This window comes from Pollachius pollachius (genome assembly GCF_949987615.1).
Source record: "Pollachius pollachius genome assembly, chromosome: 6".
NCBI lineage: Eukaryota > Metazoa > Chordata > Actinopteri > Gadiformes > Gadidae > Pollachius > Pollachius pollachius.
Window position 1 is genome coordinate 12,725,356 of NC_136939.1, and position 16,850 is coordinate 12,742,205.

Here is a 16,850-nt window from a genome sequence, read left to right on the forward strand (position 1 = left end):
AAATAGAAAGAGAGATACTAATTAAAGGTAGGGGAAGTGTCACCGGGGAGCGGTTTATGGGTCTCTGTGTGTGTGTGTGTGTGTGTGTGTGTGTGTGTGTGTGTGTGTGTGTGTGTGTGTGTGTATGCTTAGATGTATATAACAATAGCTCTGTAGAAATTCTGTATGAGGCCAGTCCAGGTATAGCTCTACTTGACAGTGATAAATAAATTATGCCTGTTGTTTAGATATATATTTGGCCAACTGAGCATGAAATACCGCCCTGAACTGGTTTGGGCTTTTCCGAAGCGGAGCAGATGTCACTTTTTACCTTGTTCCTAATCAAAGAGTAGAAGTTACTCATTCCTTGTCTCCTAGAGACCCATCTGGTGCTTCTATAAAAAGTCTTACCTCAGAAAATATATGTTATACAATTCTCTCTGGAGTTCATATATATATATATATATATATATATTGATAATATATGAGAGCAAGTCCTACCAGTTGACACACGATTCTCCATGATCTCTGCAAGAATACATATATATGACTTTTGAGAATCAATTGCACATGGTTAAGTCATAGGCAATACAATGGCCACTGTTGCCATGTCTCTCTCTCGCACTCTCCCGCTTTTGGAGTCAAATGAAAGCAAAGTATAAAATAATATTGCAATCTTATATTAATAATTAATAACAACCCGCGCGCAGACACACACACACACACACACACACACACACACACACACACACACACACACACACACACACACTCACACACACAGTCGTCCTGCCTTCCCCTAGAGCTACCCAAGGATCCTGGCTGAAATCTGAGGAGCCCAGCTTGATCTCGCTGTGATGTGCAGCATGTCTAAACCCTTCCAGGGACGGGGCCCAAGTGTTTTTACTGGCCTTCCCGAGGTCTGCATCGTTTTCCATCAGCGTGTGCTCACCTGAATCTCACCTCTGCGTTAGCACTCAGAGGCTACCGGCTCGCCAGAGCAAAACATTTCAGCTCGGAATTGCATCAAAATGTAAGACAGAGTAGAAACAACAACATGCGCTTCAAGGGGAGTAAGGGGAGTGCTCACAAGAAGAGAAATGAGCCAGATGGGCCGTGTTGACAAATGATTACTGGTCGTATTATTGGGTATTATTTTGTATTGATTTTCCGGTTGTAACAGTTGATGCTAACAACTGTGGATGCTAGGGTAAGACTTTTAGCAAACAAATGTTTGAAGGAGATTTACGACTAAGATCGTCTACATTTGTTGCTGTTTTGGTGTTTGGTTGCTTTTTTTCAAAGTTAAAACGGAACCCTATCAATAATGGAATGTGGTTCTGTTTGAGTTGAGGTGCACAAGGCTCATGGCTATGACTTTTGGAAACAAGGTTAACATTCATGACCTGCTCTAATACAGCTTGACACAGACTGAGCTTGACCGATTTTGGTCTCTATTTCTTGTCCTGTGTTGGCCAGATAGTATGCCATTGACCTGACATAAGCGTTACGATAAGATACACTTGAGTAGTTAAGAAAACACACCGCTCTGCTCTTCATCACGTCTTGCATGCGGTTGTGTGCACACACATTTCGACACACATATGTACCTATAGCATGCATGCCAATATTATTTCACCTCTTCATAAATAGCGTTCTCCAGCCTGAAAGTTATATCTCAGTTTTAACTGTGATAATCAGATCTAGTGCATTTAACATCAACACTCTTCCTTATTTTAACACCGGATCTGTGAAGTCCTCGAATAGCCCAGCCAAACAGACATCTCAGTAATATCTTTGCTTAACACCAATCTGTTTGCCTCCCTGCTGAATCCCCACTCTTCCTAGATGAGTGATTATTCAAGGGCTTACTAAAAAACCCTGCTAAGTGATAACGCCAGTTTAGCACACGATCCTACAAGGGGCCTTTTCCACCACATTTCTCCAACAAACCATCCCAGACTAAACGTAACCCCTCGATTAGAACACAATGTACTGCCGTAATTAGTTGTCTGTAGCGCACGGCACTGCATAAAACACACCTGGAGTAATCCACTCAGACGTAGCCGCGGTGCACGTGATGTGTTATGCTATTCGTGGCTCCAGCCCTTCGAGATCAGCTTTTTCATTTCTCCCATGCCGTGTCTTCGTGTTCCTTCCGTTGCACCTCGCATTTTGTAATTGCTGGAAAACCAGATTTCACACTGGAATAAAAGCTGTGTTTATGGTGAATCAATGGCTCTCACTCGCCAGCGCCTGTAGTCTGGGCACACCTGAGGATTGTGGCTGTCCGCGTGGAGACCCTGCTCAGCGTGTACATTCTACACAACCTTTTTCTATCTTTGTCTTTCTGGTTAATCAGCGAAATCACGTGTTTCTACAGAAACTATTAAACATAATTTCTCTGACTCCCAGTCTGACTAACAGACGCTTCTTTCCTTTTTTCATCTTTATTACTTAAGAATTGAATATTCGTAATTCAAAATAAAAGAACATAAAAAAAAATTCTAAGGTCATTAAACTTCAGATTTCAGGAGCTCATCCTTTTTTTTAATGCATTGGCTGTGGAAAAATAAGTTTGATGTATTCATAGCGCTGAGACATGACAGCTGACGTTGCGCTCACCTTTCTGCTCTTGGGTGCGTGATGGGGAAGTGTGGGAAAGGGTGACGCCAACAGATGCTCCTGAAGATAAGAACTGACTGATTTCTTCATGGTGTCACATGGCACAGTAGCATACAAGACCTCTACAGTGTGTTGGGGAGAACAGGTTACAGAAAGGACACTGGCTTGGCTAAGAAGAGTCGGCCATTGTTTACACAGCCATTGTGATATTTCACTCTATATCTATCTCTTTAATATATCTGTAATTTTATTTATTTATTTTTGTTGTTGTGCAAGAATAAGACATTGCTGTGCTTAACCCTGTTATATTCTCTGTATGAATGTTTAGCATGTACAGTGCAATACAAAATACTTCTGATTGATTTATTGATGGATAGTGTGCTTTTAAAAACTTTTGTGCTTTCAAAAAACTTCTGCGTTCACTCTGACGTGCAAAGGTCTCATCTGAGCTATTGGAGGCTCACTGGAATCCGGTGTCATAGAGCGGTGAAAGAGAGCCGTACACGTCCCAGGGTGAGTATTAACCTCATGGTGAGAAGCAGTCAGCGCAGTCATGGAGGTTAGCATGCCGTTGCTAGGCATCACTCTCTTCCCCTCCCAAAGCAACACCCCCCCACTTCCCACCCCCGTCATTAACCGTGGGAGAGTATAGCGTTTGAAAGGTTATTTTAACATTTGAAAGGGTGTTTTATATTCTCTGCATGTGATGGCTATCTTGGAGCCTGCCAACCGCTTGCTACACAGCAATACAGATGTGATGTTCGACATGTGTGTTATTATTATTTTATCCGCCAACAAATTACGAGCTTTTCACACGAGAGAGAAATGAAAAATTAGTTGTTTTCCAGAAAATGTGTTTGATGATGCATATACTATTTCGCTTCCTGGGTAATTAAACTGATAAGAAAGGGTACAAATTAATGAGCAAAGACAATTAGGGACCCTAAACTGATCCGACACAGCCCTGGGTGTAAATCTGCTCCTGGATGTGTGTGTGTGCGTGCGTGTGTGTGTGTGTGTGTGTGTGTGTGTGTGTGTGTGTGTGTGTGTGTGTGTGTGTGTGTGTGTGTGTGTGTGTGTGTCTGTGTGTGTGTGTGTGTGTGTGTGTGTGTGTGTGTGTGTGTGTGTGTGTGTGTGTGTTGGTGTGTGTGTGTGTGTTTGTGTGTCTAAAAATATTTGATGCCATTTGATTGATTTGCCACAATTTAACTTTTTATTTAATTATTTGTTTGTTTTTCTCCAATCTTTTGCTATTTCTGTACATAAAAATCTGATTACAAACCTGTTATGCCATAATGTATTTTTTCTTTATCCATAACTTTTTCCTCTTTGTTGTAATTGAGTGGTAAAAAACGTCTTGAAGACAACTTGTAATAATCTTGTATCAACCTTTGGCAGATGTGTTGTGAGTTTACCGTTGTGCTGTTTTGCACCCGCCACAGGAATTGCGAAAGTCATCATTCTATCACATATCATCTTAATTGGTTCCGCCACCAATTGAATTGCCAGATTTGCCCCGTATAGTTGCAGCTCATTAGGAATAAATGTGCTGCATTGCACTGATAACATTTGAGGTTTAATTGAAAGGCAACTGCAGCACTTCAAAGGGGGAAATATCATTTTTCGCACCATCCTCCATTCTGCCTAGGCACGGCACACACACCGACTGTGTTTCATCTCGGGAAATGCCTCCCCAGCATGGTGGCATGAAGCTGGCATTCTCTCAGGTCTGTTTTTAGATATTAGCCACCATTAGCATCTCAATACCAAATACTGACTGTAACCAAAGGGATAGCATCAAAAACACAATTAGCTCCCGGTAATGTCACTACAGCGTTGTTCGCATGAAATGTGACATCACCTTGGCAACACTTCAACCAATCAGGAAACATCTATAACATGTCATTGGGCATAGATGTTGCTGTCCCCCCTGAGGTTTGAATTTCAAGATTTGTTTCACTTGAAACGTGCCCTAAATCTCATACAAAAATTATAGTAATATCTTTTGACGTTTATTTGATCATTTGCTGTTATGCATAATTGAGCACTTAAGTATGACTCCAGACCTAGCCTACATCCTTTTGTTGTAATTGCACCCTTGAGGGTTTCCTTTGTTAGTTTGGTTCAGAGGTGAGATATGTTATACATTTTTGAATTGTTGTCCGCCAAAGCCATGGAAAAGCTGAATTAAATTTTTCCACTGTCCCCTCCAAATAAATCCAGGTTTTGGTTTGTTGTGGGCTGTGAGGTCTTCATCGAACCATATGAGGGGAACCAAAAATGCAGCGCATGTCATGGTGATGCCTATCTAAAGACATGCTGATATATGAGATCAACAGATGCTCAAATCCAAACCTCATCTGTGTTTTCTTTGTGTGCTCGGTGAACAACCTACAGACAGTAATTGGTAATTGGTCTCTGCTCTATGCAGTTGTGTGAGGTGGTGTGAACACATTTTCATTTCCAACGCACATTCTCAGCAGGTGCTCAAAGTCTGCCGTTTCCTTTAGTGACAGGGAAAGTGTTTTGTAGAGTTTCTGCTTAACGAACATTACCCAGAAAAAGATGAACAAAAACAAAATGAAAAAGTAGCATAATATTTTTTTTCTAAGCAGATCGGATTATTAGTTGACAGTAGATAAAGTAGATAAAAAAACAACAACACATATTCCTATTTGCCAACGTTCGTCTTGTATCGCCTTGCCAGTATTGCTGGTACAACATCTTTCGCGTGTATTATTTACATTCCACCATCTTGAAGCAGATGACAGGGAGAAGGTGTGAGACCAGGTACACCCTGTAGCCTGCCATCCAGCTCATACAGCCCCTTCCCTGCCTCCCTCAACCCCTGCGGCTACTTGTCCTCCACTCCTCTAACCCTGACGTCCATCCCCTCCCCCTGGAGCTCAGCAGGAGAGTCGGAGGTCTGTCCCGGGAGTGTCAGGAGAAGGAAGAGATGGCGGGGATTTAACTTTTTCCTTTTTTTTCTTATTTATTATTATTGCACACCTGGTGCTTCTCACCACGCACCTGTTTTCCAGAGAGGCTGAAGCTCGGCATATCCAACTGAAAATGTCAACCTCCATTTTTATTTTGTTATCCACCGTACAGACAGGCTGAGGGGAGGAACGGGTGGGGGTGTGTTGTGCGGGAAGACGGGGTGTTTGGGATGGAGGGGTGGGTGGCGATGGATTTGAGGGGTGGATGTATCAAAGCTCAAAAACGAGGCTCTGGCAGCAAACTGAAGCAGTCGTAACATCTCTGCATTGGTGTACCATGTTTGAAATAAATAGGCCGCAGAAATGCAAATGCCACTCAAAAATTAGCACATGTCGGTTGAAATCATATTTCTTCTGGAGAATGTTGTGCGAACGATATGATCAACACTGTTGTGGCATTTATGCAATGGAGCCATACACCAGAGGCTAGCTAAGCTTTAAGTCTTAAACCAAAACAAAAATTATGCATTCTCAAGGTGCTTTCTGCATTTCAATTTCCTGTTGAAATTCTCTGGACTTGATTTTATTTCTGAACTCTTGTTGCAATCCCTTGTGTAAATCCAACACTTGGCATACAGTAGCTATGTGGATATGGGATGTTTACATATTCTTTTTTTTTCATCATTTATTTGTGAATGAAGGTATGAATGCCCGTTACATGGTATGTTTTATTTACAGAAGATTGACAGAGACCACAAAAATATGTTAGCATGAACAGAAAATGTAATATTCAGAATAGTCTGAAGAATATCCTCCAACCTGAAACTCTGAGCCACACTGTTCCTCAACCTGCTACTTATAGCTGCCTCGGATTGGCCTGCGGGTCCAGAAATACAGAAACATACCAATTTAGGGGCTGTATGTGCCAACCTTATGAGAGCTAGCATGCATTAGCTTCCCATCATCCCGGCTCCATGATGGAAATACAATCATGTGTGCTTATTAGGGCCTATGTTTGACTCCAATCCAGCTTGTTCCATTTCTGATTTAGGGACCATATGGATGTTGGTATTATGGATAAAAGGGAGGATGTTAAAGAGAATAGAACAGCCTGGGGTAGCAGGTAAAGGATAATTTGCTTATTATCGTTGTTATTAGTCCACAGTGCTCGCAAAGCAGATAAAAATCATAGTGGTTTATATATGTGCTCTTCCGAAAGGATCGAGAACAGACTTGCATGCTTTGTAAAAAAAAAAACATGTCTTATAGTATCTAGATATTTGATGGTGAAACACTTTATTATTTTTTATTAACTTTATTGAATGTCTCTTCCCCTTTCCTTTTAATATTTTGAATAGTTAATGTTATACAAATATTTCAATCCTAATATTAGTCATTTTTTCAGGGCAATAATGTTAACCAACATTCGGGTGCATAAAGCGAGCATGTGTGTCTCTTGGGGGTTTTCAAAGAGCCCTTTATTTGTGCTCCGCCACCGTGATGCTTCCACAGATCACCAGATCACAGCAGTGGAAGGGGATTGCTCCTCACCCCCAATGATGTGCCTAATCATATGGTCTGTAAACCATATCCAGCCAGACCTCCCGCCTTCCGCCGGCTCATATCCAAACTCACAAAGGAGGCGTTTAGAGTTTAAAGGGCTGTGTGGTTTCACCAGAACTATGGTCTCTGCTGATAGAACAGTTGAAGCCTGGTGACCTTTTGGTTCTGCCTGGAGCTGCTAGTCAAACACCTCTGCCTCCTCACTGCTGAACTGCCCTGGCCTTTACCCTGTGCTTTGTGCCAATTACCAAAACCCCACCAGACGACAGCTCGTTATTTTGTTGTGTCAAAGTTCATCTTTTTTACTAACGGTATCTAAAAAGTATTTGTGCTGTTTTGTCTTATTGCCTCAGTCTCAAGTTTGTTGAATATGATTGTATTCATTGGGTTAGGTTCTTTTTTTTTTGCACCTTTTAAGACCTTGTGTTTTTAGGGTTTAGACCCATGGAAGGTTATCTGACTAGTCTTTTCAGCTCAAGGGGCGCTAAATAAAATAATAATTATATAAGAAGGCTAATAATTATGAATAAAATGTCAGAAAAGATAGAATGTCAGGAATTATGGAATTCAGTCGGTGTAGGATTTTCATTGTCTTTATATTGAGTGTTTGTAGCACTATAGCTAGCCGATGAGCTAGTGTTCCCCATTACTTAGCTGCATATCCTGCTACACACATATGCGTTGTGAAAAACATGGGCCTAAGTGATTTGGCTTGTTTCAATGGCTTGTATCAATGGTAACACGATACACGCTCTTAAGGCTACGCAGAGAGCTATCTGTCTAACAGATATATGGTTGTATGTCCGCCTAATCCTGGAACAAATATGATATTGGTTCCGTCTTAAAGCGCATGCAGAACAGACTTCAACCAGCCAGCCGATATGGGACTTAAGCATAAAAAATTAAATATATCATTGAGAAACTTTAACAACAATGAAATACCTTCACACATGGTGTTTTGCGAGACACTACAGCAGATGTGAAGCAACAGCATATAAGAGCATACAAGCACAACGTCATATAAGGCAGGCTTCGGCTGATTACTTGCAGTGGTGCAGTGTGTTTTGTGGGGTAGGGGGCGTTTGTGCCTTTTGGAATTGTGTGCCTTCTCTATGACTACTATGAAATTCAATTAAATCTATATGCAGTTACTAATCCATGAAGAAGTGGGGAAGAATAAGCCTGTTCCATGCTCAAGGCTTAAACCAGAGCTGCGCTAATGCGAGTGGGTATGTCTCCAAAATGTGGAAGGGAGAGAGTAGAAAGGGGGGAAAAAAGGTTTGTGTTGACACAGGCAGCTTTTGGAATCCGTAACTAGATAAATATTCCAACGCTAATTTTTTGTTTCTGAAAGAATCAAGGACGAGACACTGGAGTGGTGCAAACTCAAGGAACGGCTTACCAAGTTTTGTTTTCTGCAGCTCCTCCCAAAATAATTAACGTGATTACCCCAAAACTTCTAATGCTATATCTGGAATTGCTAGTCCTTTCATTTGTTTGTTTCAGTGTTGATACCAGCATATTAAAAACGCTGGCTTTGTGATGTCGCAGTCGCCTCCCATTCTGACAATATTGAAGCTAACTAATAAGCTACATATATAATTTCCAGATTTGGAAGTATTGAATACTATTTCTAACATTTTGTACAAGAAATTCACACAGAGGATCCATTTCTAAGGGGCAACATCCAGAACATGGAAGAGGAAGTGATCTCGCTGCAGAAAAGAACAACCTTTTTTCCCCTGCCTAAGATCAAAGTATGATCACTTCCAACAGCACCTTCGTCGGTTCGCTCCAAACAAAGACAAAGCCACCCAACAGGGGGCTAGGTTGGGGCACCAGCCAAGCCCAGGGGGAATACGGGGGACAGGTATCACAATCATTTATGAGATGAAAAAAGGGGAGCGAGGGATTGTGTATGTGTGTGTTTGTCTGCGTGGTGGTGGTGGTGGGGGCGGGGGCTGGTAGTTGGATTCCACAAACACCCACATACCTATCCGTAAACCCCCCCACCCCTCCCTGCGGATACCATTGTGTGCATCTGTTTCCCCGAGATAAAGGAGCTCTGACGACAGTGTCCCAGAAGCTCCAAACTTGGACCGCTATAATCTGGCAGGTCTCCCCTGAGAGTTCTGCACACTAGGGGGGAGGAAAGTAGGGGAGTGGGGATGGGGGGAGTGAGGGAGAGTTCTTGTTGTTGTTGACTGGCATCCTTTCAGTACACTGGCCCCCACGATACCTTGTTTGAGTTAATGCTTATTGGCTCATGCTGTCAGGTATTACATGTTTATTCAACTCGTGTGTTTATTTGTGCATAATCTTCCGCCCTCCGCCCAGACTGCGTTTGACAAGGCCTCTGGTGTAAATGTGCGTTGGATTTTTCCCCTCCTTATGCTTATGAGGTGATTATTGCAAGGTCATGGAGTTTCGTCTGATGCGGTTGTTTTGTGTTGCAGGGCTTCTATTTCTTCTTCCCCACAAGGCACTTGAATTCCTATAAGGAACCAGCCGATCTTTGCTCTTATCTGGCTGTGACAGACTCTAGTCACCCATTGGTCGTTTACACCAGATACTTTTTGTGAGTGTGTGGGTGAGTGTGTGTGTGTGTGTGTGTGTGTGTGTGTGTGTGTGTGTGTGTGTGTGTGTGTGTGTGTGTGTGTGTGTGTGGACCGACTTCTTCTTTGGTTGTTGCAGGGCTGACCACCTGCCCCTACATAAACATCAATTAGGAGTGACTCTGCACCAGGATGGCACACCGGATAACCTTGGTACCCTGAACCATGTAAGGGTTTGTCCCCAATCACACACGGTCAATGCATCACTACCTAGTCCCATTGTACTCGTGCGCCATTGCTTTTTAACTTGTTGTTTTGTTTTTCTTTTACTGCTTTAGCAAATTGAGTGTAGTGCACTGGACTGTAGTAGACTTATTAACGGGTGCATATCTTAATCCCCCATTAAATCCCTTTTTATTTCCCTATCCACCACACTATTTACCTAGCTCTAGAAGCAAAAAAACAAACAGAACTCTTTTCGAAAATAGACCGGTGGCTCTTATAACCTTTTACAATACTCACAGACAGAACAATGTAGAGCCAACTCTCTGAGAGTTTCCACAAGATGTTTACGGTGTCTTGAACACATTTGTGCCAGATTGTTGGATAATCAACAATATTTAGTTTCACTTCATAATAACATAGTTGCAGAACATTTAAAACAATTGGGCAGGGATTCAGGGGCTGAAACTGCACACAAGCCAAGTTATGGCTTGTGTGCGATTTTATTTTTACAATGGTTTATAGCTAGCAATGTCCTTGTTATATATATTTTATTATTCTTAATATTCTCCATCCAAGAACTCTTTTATTTGAAAATGTCCATTTATCCGATTTGTAAGCTTCTTCTCACCAAGCTTCCCACCCAGGGAAATGAATCTTGGTGAGCCACACAGCCACTGCACCCCCCTCGCCTGATCACCATCAGAGAATACAAACAAGCACTCGACAGCAAACCGGGAAGAAAAGCATTTGCGGCGGGAACCATACAGCAACACACTCCATCCCTCACAAGATATTGGTAAATTGAGTGGCTGTTTCCCCGCGGCGGCTGAAATGGAACATCATACTTTAACACCGTCATTTTCCCCACCACAAATGGTGGAAATGACAGTGGTAAACGTGGGCGTTGACGCTACCATGTAAGTGGTAGTGTCCTAAAGCCCACCATGCCCGGTCCACACTCCTACATTCACCCGCTGACACAGTGCAGTCAGGCCCATTGCAATCCACCTTGCACCATTCCCCGTGCTTGGGGATTACAGCAAAGCAAAAACATGACCCAAATAGAACGTCACCGGATCAGTAGAGTCACTTTACACTTTAATGAGCCATTGACTGCAGGCAGCGCTGGATTCAGGGCCTAAACGGGGCAGAAGCAAACCAAACAGGCCTAGAAGCAGACTAACTTATTAACAGACGTGTCCCAATGGTTATAGAGGTTGTTTTATTATCATAGGTGCTTTAAATGGCTGTGTTGTTTTAATTGAAATACAAAGTGGCTCTATAATCCTTGGAAAGAAATATAAATTCAGTGTGATTTTCTTATTATTATCTAAAGTTTGGTTCTGAAACAGATAAAACCCTTTTTTCCTGCTGCCAACAGCAATAAAAGAGCCAGTTAATCAAAACTAGATGCTAAATGAAAATTAGCTGTCGCTAATTACGTCCCCTTTCCAAACTTACCTTGAAGGTCTGCAATTAAATATTGTTGTTTTTGGCTTGTCTTTTGTCTTAGAATAATTCCACTCATTACTATTGAGTAATGAGTCAATAGCGTTAGCATTTGGAGTGCAGAGCACCAGAATATCTCCCTCAGCATCTGCAAGTTAGTGAAAACTGGAATGCCCATTTAATAAAAAAAGGGTTATACGTTCAATAACATCCATTAATATACATATGAAATTTAATTTGCTCTCTAATGCCACCGTCTTGTAACTGTCTTGCCTTGTGTTAGTGTGTGTGTACCGACTAATAAAACGAATCACAGAGGGAGGGCGTGTGACTGTAAACTAATTAAAGCATTGTCTGCTTGCTTTAAGAGAAAGAAATCACATTTTTATTTTATTTATTTTTATTACATTTGTGAAATAATCAAGCCTTTAACGTCATAGTTTTCTGCCATACAATGCACTAAGAAAGTCTGCCTCTCCTCCTAGCTTGGAGACAGGATACATAGAGACAGGAAGAGTGTGTTTGTGTGTGTGAAGAACGCAAGACAATAATAGCATCTCTCGTGTGTCTCCTTTTCAACCTATGAGATAAAAGAATTACGACTACACACTGGAACTGCATAGAGGTTTCTAAAGCATGCGGAAAAGCACAACATACCAAAAAGATTGTCTATTAATTTATCTTCTAATTCCAGGTATCAATTTCAATCCCAGACAGCAATGAGCTGCTGAAAAACAATTGCCAACTGCTGCTCGAAGACAATGCAGCAAGTCTGGAAGGTAAACAAATCAAAGGGAGGTGGTTATTATATTATCAACACATGGTGCTCGCAGTCGCAGGTCTGCGCCTGTGTGCTCTGCGCCTGTTTGCTCGGCAGAGATGGGAAATGCCACAATCTGAACTCCAGAGCAGGGCTTCCCTCTGCATCCTGAGAGACTGCTGAATAAAAATGTAATTCTTAATTCATGAATTTTTCTAAGATCGACCGACCACCCTCAACCCTCTCCATCGGTTGTGTGTTTGAGTAGATAATACCGAACGTGTATTACCAGGGGCACAGAGTGCAAAATGGAGAAGCAGACTTTGTCAATAGACAATCTTTTTTGGTAGGGACTGACTTCTTCATCACCGGCGTCTGAGGGATGGAATGCCAATATCAACAAATTGTCAGGGGTCCAACCTTGAGGGATCCAAGGGAAATTACGATTTTTTTTCGATAGCCGAGCGATGGAGCATTACAGGACCGTTATTCAAGTTCAACACATGTAAGATGAATCTCTCCTGCGTTCCCTGGAGTCATATAGACACACCAGCCACATGTCCCTAATCCTATAACAAACTGGGCCAAAGTGTTTCAGAGGGCAGAAATCTGGAGTGAAGGCCCAAGAATAGTCAACACCCTTTAGAAAGGACAGACTATCAACATGATATCTCATGCAACAAGACATTTGTGTGCGTTTCTTGAGGAGACAGTATCCCACAGAACCTTGCCCTGCTGCATATAGAATTACACATCTAACACAGCCCTGCTTTACCATGGGCTGATCCATCATTGGGGGGGGTGTCCCATGTCTTCCGGCTGATCTGGAGGTGTTGAAAGCTTCCACATCGTATTGCGTTGCATCCAAGGGCCAACCTAAAGAGCTATAGTTGCATTAAATTATGTGAAAATCTGATGATGATAATATTGGTTATGTTTTTCTTTTGATGTATCGACCTGCAACTAAAACTCAATCACTTGAGTCGAAAAAAAAATCCCTGAATGATAACCAAGTGCCGTGTTAAACAGGCCTCCAGTCCTTTTTATAATCTCACGTCTTGATGAAAAGGATGCCTCTAAGCTCTACAAACAGGTACGTACACATGGGGGCTAGATATTCAAATGTATTGAGTGCAATGCGCTCCACTGATACACACTATTCACTATCAGGCTTGAATTAATGAAACCCACATGGTCTCATAGAAACATTGGCAAACACTGGCCAATTCTGATCCAGGAAAATCTACCTCTGATCACAAACAATTGTTGAAGTTGGACCTAAAAGGCTGTTTTCATTTTGGCACACTTTGTGGCGATGCCTTTTCATGTTCATCTGAGAAGGATAAGTATGTGTATGTTTTTGTGCTTGTTTAGCAGCTATATTTTTTCACCTTGACACCAATATTTGTTAACTGTTAACTGTTTATTATAATGCATTCTGTCACAATCATCACAGTCATGTGATTGGCCCTATATATACAAACAAATGATCATCATATTTAGCCATCGTAATATGTAAAGCAGTGATGATAGGTGCCACTGAAATAAGATGTGTGTGTGTATGTCAGTGTGTGTGCGCGTGTTTAAATGGGTCATTGTGTGTGTGGGTGTGTGTGTGTCTCCCCGGGGTAGCATGTTTTAATTTTACAGTCCGTCCTCTCTAGGGCTTACGTGTTTCTCTTTTTATTTCCCATCATACTTTCTCACACACACACACACACACACACACACACACACACACACACACACACACACACACACACACACAGACACACACACACATACACAGACACACACACACAGACACACACACACAGACACACACGCACTGTAAACATGCACAGATTCACAACCACTTCCTGTCTTAGGCCCTTGTATTGTAGCGTTGATTCATCCAGTCAGCAGGCCCAGAGAGAAACACACAGTGTCCCACTTAACAGGCTTCATATATCTTACACAAACACAAACACATGCACACATGCACACACACACGCACATTCACACACACACACAAAAAACACGCACACATGCCCGCACACACACACACACACACACACACACACACACACACACACACACACACACACAGACATACATCCAAACACACACACACACACACACACACACACACACACCCCCACACACTGGCGTGCACACACAAGTTGTTGTTCTTAATAAACCTTAATTGGAAAGTGCTTTTCTATGTACTTTATGTTGTACTTACAGCTAAGGTGTTCTGTTGTGCAGAAGGCTTTCACTAAACACACATATGGTGCCAGAAAAGAAAAGTAGACGCAGGGAGCACTTTTTTTGCCTTTTGCTACAATTATGAATGGCAGTTCAAGCAAGTCGGTTTCTGAAAGCTAAACGCAAAGACGTTTAATTAGAGAAAAATGTGTGGTAGCTAATTGCTTCTCATCTGACCAAAAAACGGCCCACTAGTGCTTGCTAAGAGCCAGCGGTTCCTGGCCCCTGTCACTACGCCTCAGAGGGACAAAAGAGACTGGTGAATGACGCGACCCAATCCCTCCTTATTTTACACTTTCAGAAAATGACTGTGAGCACGCATTCCTGATTTTAAAAGAACCAAACCCTGAGCCCACTCCATTTGAAATCTCGTCTGGGCTCATCCACGGATAACATTTGCTATTGTCGGAATGATAAATATTTTGGTGTACCAGTCACTGAGTCCCCAGTTTCTTTTAATGGTTGAGATTCAAATGTGCTCTTGTTCGTCGTGTTGCTTGTCTGTTTCATGTAGGCATATGTAATCCTTGTGATGTTTGGGGACAGCAATGCATCATTGAGATAAATGGTGATTTGATATGTTTACATAACACATGCTTTTTGTATTTTGGGATTGAATGGCTATAACGCAATGTACCGATAGGAAAGTTTGAAGTGCATGTGTGTGTGTGTGGGTGTGTGTTTCTGTGTGTTTGTGTGTTCGTGTGTGTGTGTGTGTGTGTGGAGAAATGGAATAAAATGGTATGCATTTATTTTTCAGCATAGCAGGAACAGTAAGAGGTCTTGAATAGGTTCATTGTTCATGCAATTACATTTTTGAAAATGTATTTATTCAACAGTGTGTTCCTTCTAATCAAAAGCAAACAAAGAAACATGTTTACCGCATCCAATTCTCAATGGTAATGTTTTCAAGTGCTATTTCCCTCTTTTTAAGGAATCTTTGTTCCTTAGGCGCAGTGAGTAAACATTATGTTTCATGTTTAGCTTTAGCAACTGTCAGTGTATTTTCAACGCATCAGACAATGTCATGATTATTGATGGTGAATGCCACAACCTTGATTGTAAACATGACCACTGTTTACTCTCCTCTTTGATAAAAAAAAAATACTTCCGCTTTTGTAGGCATAGAATGTGTGTGGATAGAAAAAATAATCTCAAGTTGGTGTCGAACTCTTGGATATGTGAAATGTCACAGTCTTTGACACCGATGATGGCTGGTGAAATACGTTTTCTTGGCTATTAAAATGTTTTTACATTGCTGCAGATATATGAAATAACAACTCAAGAGCACTCCACTCGCTTGCATATGAGCTGACCCTTAAGATGGACCCTCGTATATAGAGAAACATAAACATACAACAGAGTCAAACAGGTCACACATTGTGTTGCAGCACTGGAAATCTGTTTCACTTCCCAGGTTTGTTAAGCATAAAAATAAGTAAGTATATAAAAAAAAGAGAACCACATCTCGTCTAAAGAGACACCATGTTGTTGTGTCAGGAGTGCCCATGAGAGACTTTTTCTATTCCATATTATCAATACAACAATGTAGAGATGGAGCAAGAGATTTTAAGTATTTGATTTCTCAAGCTGAATATGGCATAAATAAGTAATACAGATTAAACAAGGGCCTACTATGTGGCAAGAATGATGGTGACGAAAGCCACAGCATCGCACTGCGGCGTGTCTTTGGAAGACGCAGACTCACAGTGATGAAAGCTGACTTCAGGCTGTGCTGGAGGAAGGAACAACAGTCTGTGTACATCTGGAAGGGCCTCTAAGCAAAGAGAGGGCCAACGCGGGCCGACAGACGCGAGAGGATGATGAATAGTTGAAGAGGCGTCGAGATCCTTTGAAAGGGTTTTACCCATGTTGCTATTCCTGTTGTTTCGCAACAACCAAAAATGTAAACATTTAAACACAAAAAACAATATTGATATGATGGATGATGAAAGTGTAAGAGGGTCACACGCCCTGCATTGATTTTTAGTTTTTCAGTTGTTCCGGAGTCAAGTTCCGGAACAACGGGAACAGCTTTGGTTGGCTGCAAGTTGTCAAGGTTTGGGAAATACTTCTTATGTTGTGCTTTGGTTTAAGGCGGGCAAAACAAATTTTCTTCCTCTGGTTTTATTTCATGTTTCATGAAAACATCGCCCTAAAAAACTCTCATGTGTGGTTAAGTGTTAAAAGTGGAATAAATTATTGCAACAACGGACAGATGTGTGGGAAGCTCATGTCTAAGGAGCTTTAAATAGAGCGGATTGTCAATTAAAACTAGTGCATGCAATACTTTTGTGGCTACATATCTTATCAACAGCCAAGGATTAATTTTTTGTTCACTTTTTAAGTTCTCTTTTGAATACCTAATTGGCTGATGTATTCCTCTTTTTATTTTAATCTGACTGCATGGCTTCTACATTGGTGCACAATGTAGCCAAAATAGCAACATCAACTCATGCTTGCAAGAGACGTGGTATTTAAAAAATGAATATGAGATTATGGTGTTGA